Consider the following 7,542-nt stretch of genomic DNA (forward strand, 5'->3'; position numbering starts at 1 on the left):
CAACAATTTTTTATCAACGGAGATGGTTAAATGTCCGAAATACCCTCATAAATTATAAATTACAAAAATACCCTCTTTAACTTTCTCAATTCGATCAATCGACCCATGAGACTCAACAAAAACAAAATCCTAACCCATTTTCAATCGATTTTCTTTATCATCACCATTCTCAATCGAATAGAAAATGTCATGCCCCGAATTTTGGGTCGATAATGTTGCTCATTGTAGATGCGTGGTTTTCGTCATTACGACGGCCACATCTATTATGGTTTGGAGTCGCCACCATTCATGTTGTAAGTGGGTGTGAATGGTCACCCGATGTGCATTTTCGCAAAATTACCATTTTTGGCTCGTAGTGACTCACGATGGATAAGGATAAGTCAAACCTTGAGATTCGGGGTAAGCGGCTCGGTTGGAGAAAAGGGAAGGTGTTAGGCACCCTTTTCTCCCCACCAAGTGTGCGGTAACTTCAAAGAACTCGATTATTTTGATTTTTAAAAAAGTGAAAAAATAAAGTGTCACGTGTGTGCATTTGTACCCTAAGTAGGGATTTACTTTCGGCTCGATCATAGGATCATCTCATTGAAAGAGATGATCCTAATGGATCATTTGCCTTGAGGTCCACTCATCCCAAGTCCATTTAAAACAACGTGAAGAGGAGAGGAGATGATAGAAGAGGGAGGAGGAGAGGGTAGAGAGAGAGAAGGGGGGGTTATTTTTGTTGCACCTACCTTGAAACTTCAACCTTACTTTTCTTTATTGTCTTCTTTTTCTTCAATATCTTCTAAGGTCCTTAGTAAGTTATGAGAATGCAACTCATTTTGAATTAGTATGAGAAAGTAGTGAAGAGATGAGTCGAGATTGAGAGTAGAGAGTAGAGTGATTTTTGTGAGACTTTTTAAGAGATTTTTTTAGTGATAGTTGAGAACCATTTTTGGGAAGAGGAGGGGAGTTTTTATAGATGTTGGAAGGGTATTTTAAGGGTATAATGAGGTAAAATGGGGGAGAATAGAGAATGACATATATTTTAAAGGTGAAGGATATGAAATTAAGAATTGGAAGAGGGGTAATTATGTAATGATGGTAAATGGGTTGTGTTTTGATCCAAATGGTGTGGATCTTACCCAAACCATTTGGGTGGAGTGTTTGGTGAGATGAGATGAGATGATGGGTGTTTAAGAGGGTAGTTGATTGATTGAGTGGTGTTTGGTTTAAGATAATGGAAGGGTGTAAGAGGGTGGTTTGGAGGGTGAGGGAGATAGTGATATGTGACAAGATGTGTGGAGGTTAGGAGTTTAGATTTAATTGATGGGAGAGGTTGAGTGTTTGATTTGAGAGAATGAGTGTAGGTTTAGATTGTAGAGATGGATTTATAGGAAATGATGATGATAGATTAGGAAGAGGTATGATGATGGTAGGTTAGGGGTTGATGTGTTTGATTTGAGAGAATAGGGGTTAGGGAATTATGATGGTAGGTTATGGGGGTATAGGTTGATGGTGTTTGATTTGAGAGAATGAAAGTTTATAGGGAGTAATGAGAGTAGGCTAGGGAAGGGTATGGGTTGATGTGATTTTTTAGAGAAAAAGTGATATGGGTAATTAATTTTTTGGAGAAAAGTGATGGGGTGGGTGATTTAATGAGGGAGGTGAGAGGGGGTGATGACATGTGTCACTTTTTGTTGATAAAAGAGTTATTGGTTGATGTGGGTTGTGGTTTATGGGTTAGGGTTGTGGGTTAGATATGAATTGGATATGGGTTTGGACTTAGGGGCATTGGGCTTGGGTTTTAGGAGAGGTTTTGGGTTTTAAGGATTGGTTGGGGGTTATCTTGGAATGGATTTTGAGGGTGTAGGTTGGTTTTAGATTTTAGGTGATGTGGGATTGAGTTTAGGTTTGGGGTAAGGTGGGAAATTGATTTTTGTAGATTTGAGGGTTCATGGGCTTTGAATGGGCTTAGGGTGTTTGCGAATTCGGAAGTGGAGCGGTGAGAGTAAAGGAGGGGTAGGCATCCAAGTCTCACATTTTTTTCATTTTTTTATCTTTTTAGGATTTTTAGGAATTATTAGATCGATCAAAATGCCACGTGTTGGCAAATTAGACTTTTTAGGCCCGTTGGAGAATTTTATCGATTTTTTGATACAAACGCGGAGTGGTGAAGGTTGGGACAGTGTGGGGTAGGCCGAGTCCTTTTGGTGGGTCTCCTAGACCATTAAGAGGTCTTAGGGGCATCGGTTCGATAAAAAAGTCACTTTTTAGTGATGTGGGCCTTTGAGGTCCGTTGGCGAATCCTATTGAAAAAATCAATATTTTTGGGCCCTTTCGAGTGTGGGCCCGTTCAAATTGGGGTGTCTACAGCTGCCCTTCTTTGCAGGAATTACGTGCAAAAAACTGCAAAGAATAGACTAAACCCCTATTTGCACGGGCCAGAGAACTATGTAAAACACGATTTCGAATTTTCGACTAAATTGATGACTTTTGTAGAAAATGGCTACTCAAGCACAGGGTTTGACAAAGTCTTGCCTTATTAATTCCTTGATCTCGATGGCGTGGAGCTCATGTGAGATCTCGGATTTGATGAAAGTTTGATGAGTTTTGAAATTTGAAAATCTTTGGTCGTGTTTTAACAAATCGGAGTTGAGTGCAATTCGAAAGGATTTTGAAATTCTTTGATTTTTTGTTTTTTATTTTTTTGTTGATCTTACTTTATTTCTTCCATAAGTTAACCCTCTCAATTCACGCATTGTCCCTTGTAATGACGCCTTTGATCCTGTTGTATTGGTGCTACTCTCCTGCAATATCAACATACTTTTTCGCCCTTCTTGATTCATTATCACACCAATATCTCTAGTTGGCATGTCACTAGCCATAACACTTGCAAGGCGTTCGCACTGTCGATCTAAGGTAGCAACCTATCGCTTCGCTCTAAATCCAAGGTCAGAGTTAACCAGTGTTCTATGCATATTGTGAACTACTTTGTTATCCACTAACATGTTCGACCCATATGACCTTGGAGTAACCATTTGGCATTTCTTGGATTAAACAGCCTGATGGCCTTCTTCGACATCTCAATATCGGGCTAGGACGCAAATGATTTAAGGAAACATTGACCACCACCCAAATTCCCTCAGCATGTTGTTTACAATTCCTTGCAAAGAAACTCTTTCAAGTCGGAACCAGAGGTAAATGGACTTGAAATTCTGTTGTCATCACTTGAAGGGTTCCATTTGCTATGCCTAGTGAGTCGTGATGCTTTGGATGCTGAGGTGGTGATGATCCAGGTTACCCGGATTCGTGCTTTGGAGGAACGCCTTGACTCATTTTTCATTTCTTACAATGATGCTTGATCGACTACGTTGTATTCCCACTTTTTGTATTTTCTTGTCATTATCTGAATGTATGCAAAATGTTGAAAAATTGATATAAAGAAAATAGGTTTTATACTTACTTGGCATCAGGTGTATCTAATGATTTGAAAACTTGAAATTTTAATAAGTCCTAGATTTTTCATCATCGGCCAAAATAGTAGTTTTTTTTTTTTTTTTGAAATTTTATGAAATGTTTTTATCAAATGAGTACGATAAATTCAGGGTTTGTAAAATCTTTGGTTGTGACGATCTTGATGTTTTTGCCAACCACAGAGGATATAAACGTCAATTGCTCTTTTAGTTCCTTTAGAATCATTCCCAATGCCTTGGTATTGGAAGACTATTATCTATTTGGGTCTTGGATTTTGGAAGGATTTCACCGTTCACAGTTTATACTCTTGCGGGCCAGGAGTTTTTTTTTATTTTTATTTATTTATTTTTTAACCTTTATTGCCCCTGGTACCTATTACGATTTTCACCAGACCCGGTTTTTGCGCATCGACGTCCTTTTTGGGATTTTCATCGTGCCGGTGGCTTTGATCTTACCAAAGTCTGATTTTTTTACTCATAGCGCCCTTTCGAGTTTTCACTATGCCTTTTCAGACTATACTTGTATTTTTAGATTTTTACATTACGGTTCTGCTCGGAGTCTCTGTGTCTTTGTGACTTGGTGACTCAAGTTGAGCTGCGAGATCGGCGACTCTACTCTTGTAGTGGCACTCTTTCTTGAGTAATAGATCTGGATTCTCCTCTCAAGTTTGCTGACGACTATTCGTGGTTCGGCAACTCAAGTTGAGCCGCGAGATCGGCTACTCTACACTTCGAGTACTCTTTTTTTTCGAATATCCGACCTGGATTCCCCTCTCGAGTCTTCCAACGACTAATAAGACTTTGAGGTCCGGATCAAGCCGCAAGATCATTGGTGCTGCCACTGCCATTATATTGTCCTAGAACATTCCATGATCAAAAAAGACTTTTGGTGGGACGAAACGTTGGCTTAAGCTTATGGTGATGGAAGGATACAAAAAGGTTAAGGTCTGGATGTATTTAGAGTGGTTTAGACATGTGACTCGTCTATTTTTATTTCGAAAAGGTGATCTATGTCTCCTCCCAGCGTCTCTCGAACTTGTTTAGGCTGGAGATTTGGGTCGAACTCAGATCAAGTGTCCAAGTTTTTTGACTTTTTTGATTTTTTTGTATTTTTAGCCATTCACAATTTATCTTCATGCGGGCTAGGAGTAATTTGATACTTCTGATTTTCTCTTTGATTTTCTTTTCTTTTGTCTTTTTTTTTTCATTTTTTTTGTATCGTTTTGACTTGCCCCCGTTTTAGGTTAAGAAATGAACGTGATGGCTCAAAGGGTTGACTAGGGTTAGATAATTTGTTTAGGATATCAATGATGGCCTTTCGTCATTTTAGGATCAGTTCTTAGGCGTAGTATTTCTTGACAGTATCAGCATTGATCGGTTGCGGGAAGACTTGTCTGTCCATCTCCGTAAGGATCAGAACTCCTCCCGTCATCACCTTCTTCACGATAAATGGTCCCTCATAATTTGGTCTAAACTTTCCTCTGGCGTCTTCTTGGATTGGCAAAATTTTCTTCAGTACAAGATCTTTTGATGAGAAATCTCTGGGCTTGACTTTCTTGTTGTAGGCACGAGCTATTCGTCGCTAATAATCTGTCTGTGGCAGATGGCTGCAAGTCGCTTTTCTTCAATCAAATTCAGTTGATCAAACCGAGCTTGAATCCATTCCGCTTCATCTAACTCTGCTTCTTTTAAGATCCGAAGGGAGGGAATCTCCACTTCTATGGGTAAAACTGCTTCCATTCCATAGACCAATGAATACGGAGTTGCCCCAGTCGAAGTCCTGAACGAGGTTTGATAGGCATGAAGCGCGAAAGGCAACATATCGTGTCAATCCTTGTACGTAACTGTCATCTTCTCGATAATTTTCTTGATATTCTTGTTGGCAGCCTCGACTGCTCCGTTCATCTTGGGTCTGTAGGGTACAGAGTTATGATGAGTGATCTGGAAGTCTTCACACATCTTAACCATATCCTTGTTCTTGAAATTCTTGACATTGTCAGTTACTAATCCGCTGGGAAGCCCATATCTGCAGATAATGTTGTTCTTGACAAACTTTAGGACATTACTTTTGGTAACGTTGGCATATGAAGTAGCTTCTACCCATTTGGTGAAGTAATCGATAGCCACTAGAATGAAACGATGCCCATTTGCAGCTTTAGGTGAGATTGACCCGATGACGTCCATTCCCAAGAGTGAGAAGGGCCAAGAAATGGTCATATTATGTAGCTCTGAAGGCGGAGCATTGATCTTGTTGGCGTAGATCTGGCATAGATGGCATTTGCGAACATGCTGATAGCAGTCACTTTCCATTGTTGTCCAGTAATATCCCATCGGCATAATCTTCTTTGCTAGCATATGACCATTCATGTGAGGTCCACAGACTCCACCATGTACAGTCTCGATTAATCGTTTTGCTTCTGTTTCTACCACACATCGGAGCAAGACCTCGTGGTGCGACTTTTTGTACAGAATACCATTGCTTAAAAGAATTGCCCTGCTAATTTCTGAATGGTTCTGCGATCATTTAACGTTGCATTTGAGGGAAGGGTTCGATCCTCGAGATATGCCCTGATATCTGAGTACCAAGGCTTTTCTTCGGATTCTTCTACTTTGACGGGAAGATAGTAAGCCGACTCATCTTGAATTCCAATTTCAATTGGGTCGATGATCAGATCTTCTGAAATACTAATCATGAAAGCAAGCGTAGCTAGTGCATCTGCGAACTGATTCTTAGCTCTTGGCATGTATGTGAATGAGATCTGTCAAAGTATGAGCTTAGTTCCTCTAGATACTCTTGGTAAGGGACCAGTCTCTATTCCCGAGTCTTCTATTTTCCAGTCGTCTGATAGACTACTAAGCTTGAATCTCCAAAAACATCGATCTCATCTACCTCAAGATCCAGTGCTATTTTTAACCCTGTTATGCATACTTCGTATTCTGCCTCGTTGTTAGAGCATTGGAATTTCAATCTGATAGCGATCGGTACATGGAACCCACCTGGCTTGATCAAAACTGCCCCTATTCCGTTTCCTTTCTGATTGGTTGCTCCGTCGAAGTACATTTTCCAGCCTGGTTCTTCGTCATCATTATCGTCTTCAATCTCGGTAAGTAGTATGGCCTCATCTGGAAAATTCGTCTTTAGTGGCTCATAGTCAGGCAACGGGTGTTCGATAAGGTGGTCTGCGATGGCTTGCCCTTTGATGGCCTTTTGAGTGACATAGGTGATGTTAAACTCGGATAATAATAACTGCCATTTCGCTGTACGACCTGTTAGTGCTGGTTTTTCGAATAGGTACTTCAGGAGGTCCATTCTGGCAATAAGCATAGTTGAGTAGCTAAGCAAATAATGACGTAGTCGTTGAGATGCCCAGACTAATGCACAACAAGTCTTCTCAAGTGTGAATATTTTGCTTCGTACTTAGTAAATTTCTTGCTGAGATAATAGATGACCTGTTCCTTCCGTCCCTATTCATCATGTTGCCCTAGCACACACCCCATTGACGTTTCTTGTACAGAGATATACATCAGTAGAGGTCGCCCTGGAGTAAAGGAACTAGGACTGGTGAGTTGAGCAAATATTGCTTGATTTTGTCGAACGTTTTTTGACATCCTTGTTCCACTTCTTTAGCGTGTCTTTCCTCAGTAACTTGAATACCGATTCACAGATAGGCGTGAGTTGAGCTATAAATCGACTGATATATTGTACCCTCCCCAGAAAGTCCCGAACGTCTTTTTTTGAAACAGGTGCCTTCATTTCGAGGATATACTTAGTTTTTGTCGGATCTATCTCGATGCCCCTTCTGCTGACAATAAATCCCAGTAACTTGCCCGATGTTGTCCCGAATACGCATTTTACCGGGTTTAACCTTAAACTGTACTTCCTCAGCCTGTCAAACAACTTCTTTAGATTCACCAGATGGTCTTCTTCAATTCTGGATTTAGCGATCATGTCATCTACGTAGACCTCAATTTCCTTATGGATCATATCGTGGAATAATACGATCATTGCCCGTTGGTAAGTCGCCCCTGCGTTCTTCAACCCGAATGGCATGACTTTGTAGTGGAAAGTACCCCATGGTGTGATGAA

Source organism: Akebia trifoliata, chromosome 11 (genome assembly GCF_017979445.1).
Source record: "Akebia trifoliata isolate Shusen 1 chromosome 11, ASM1797944v1, whole genome shotgun sequence".
Classification (NCBI taxonomy): Eukaryota; Viridiplantae; Streptophyta; class Magnoliopsida; order Ranunculales; family Lardizabalaceae; genus Akebia; species Akebia trifoliata.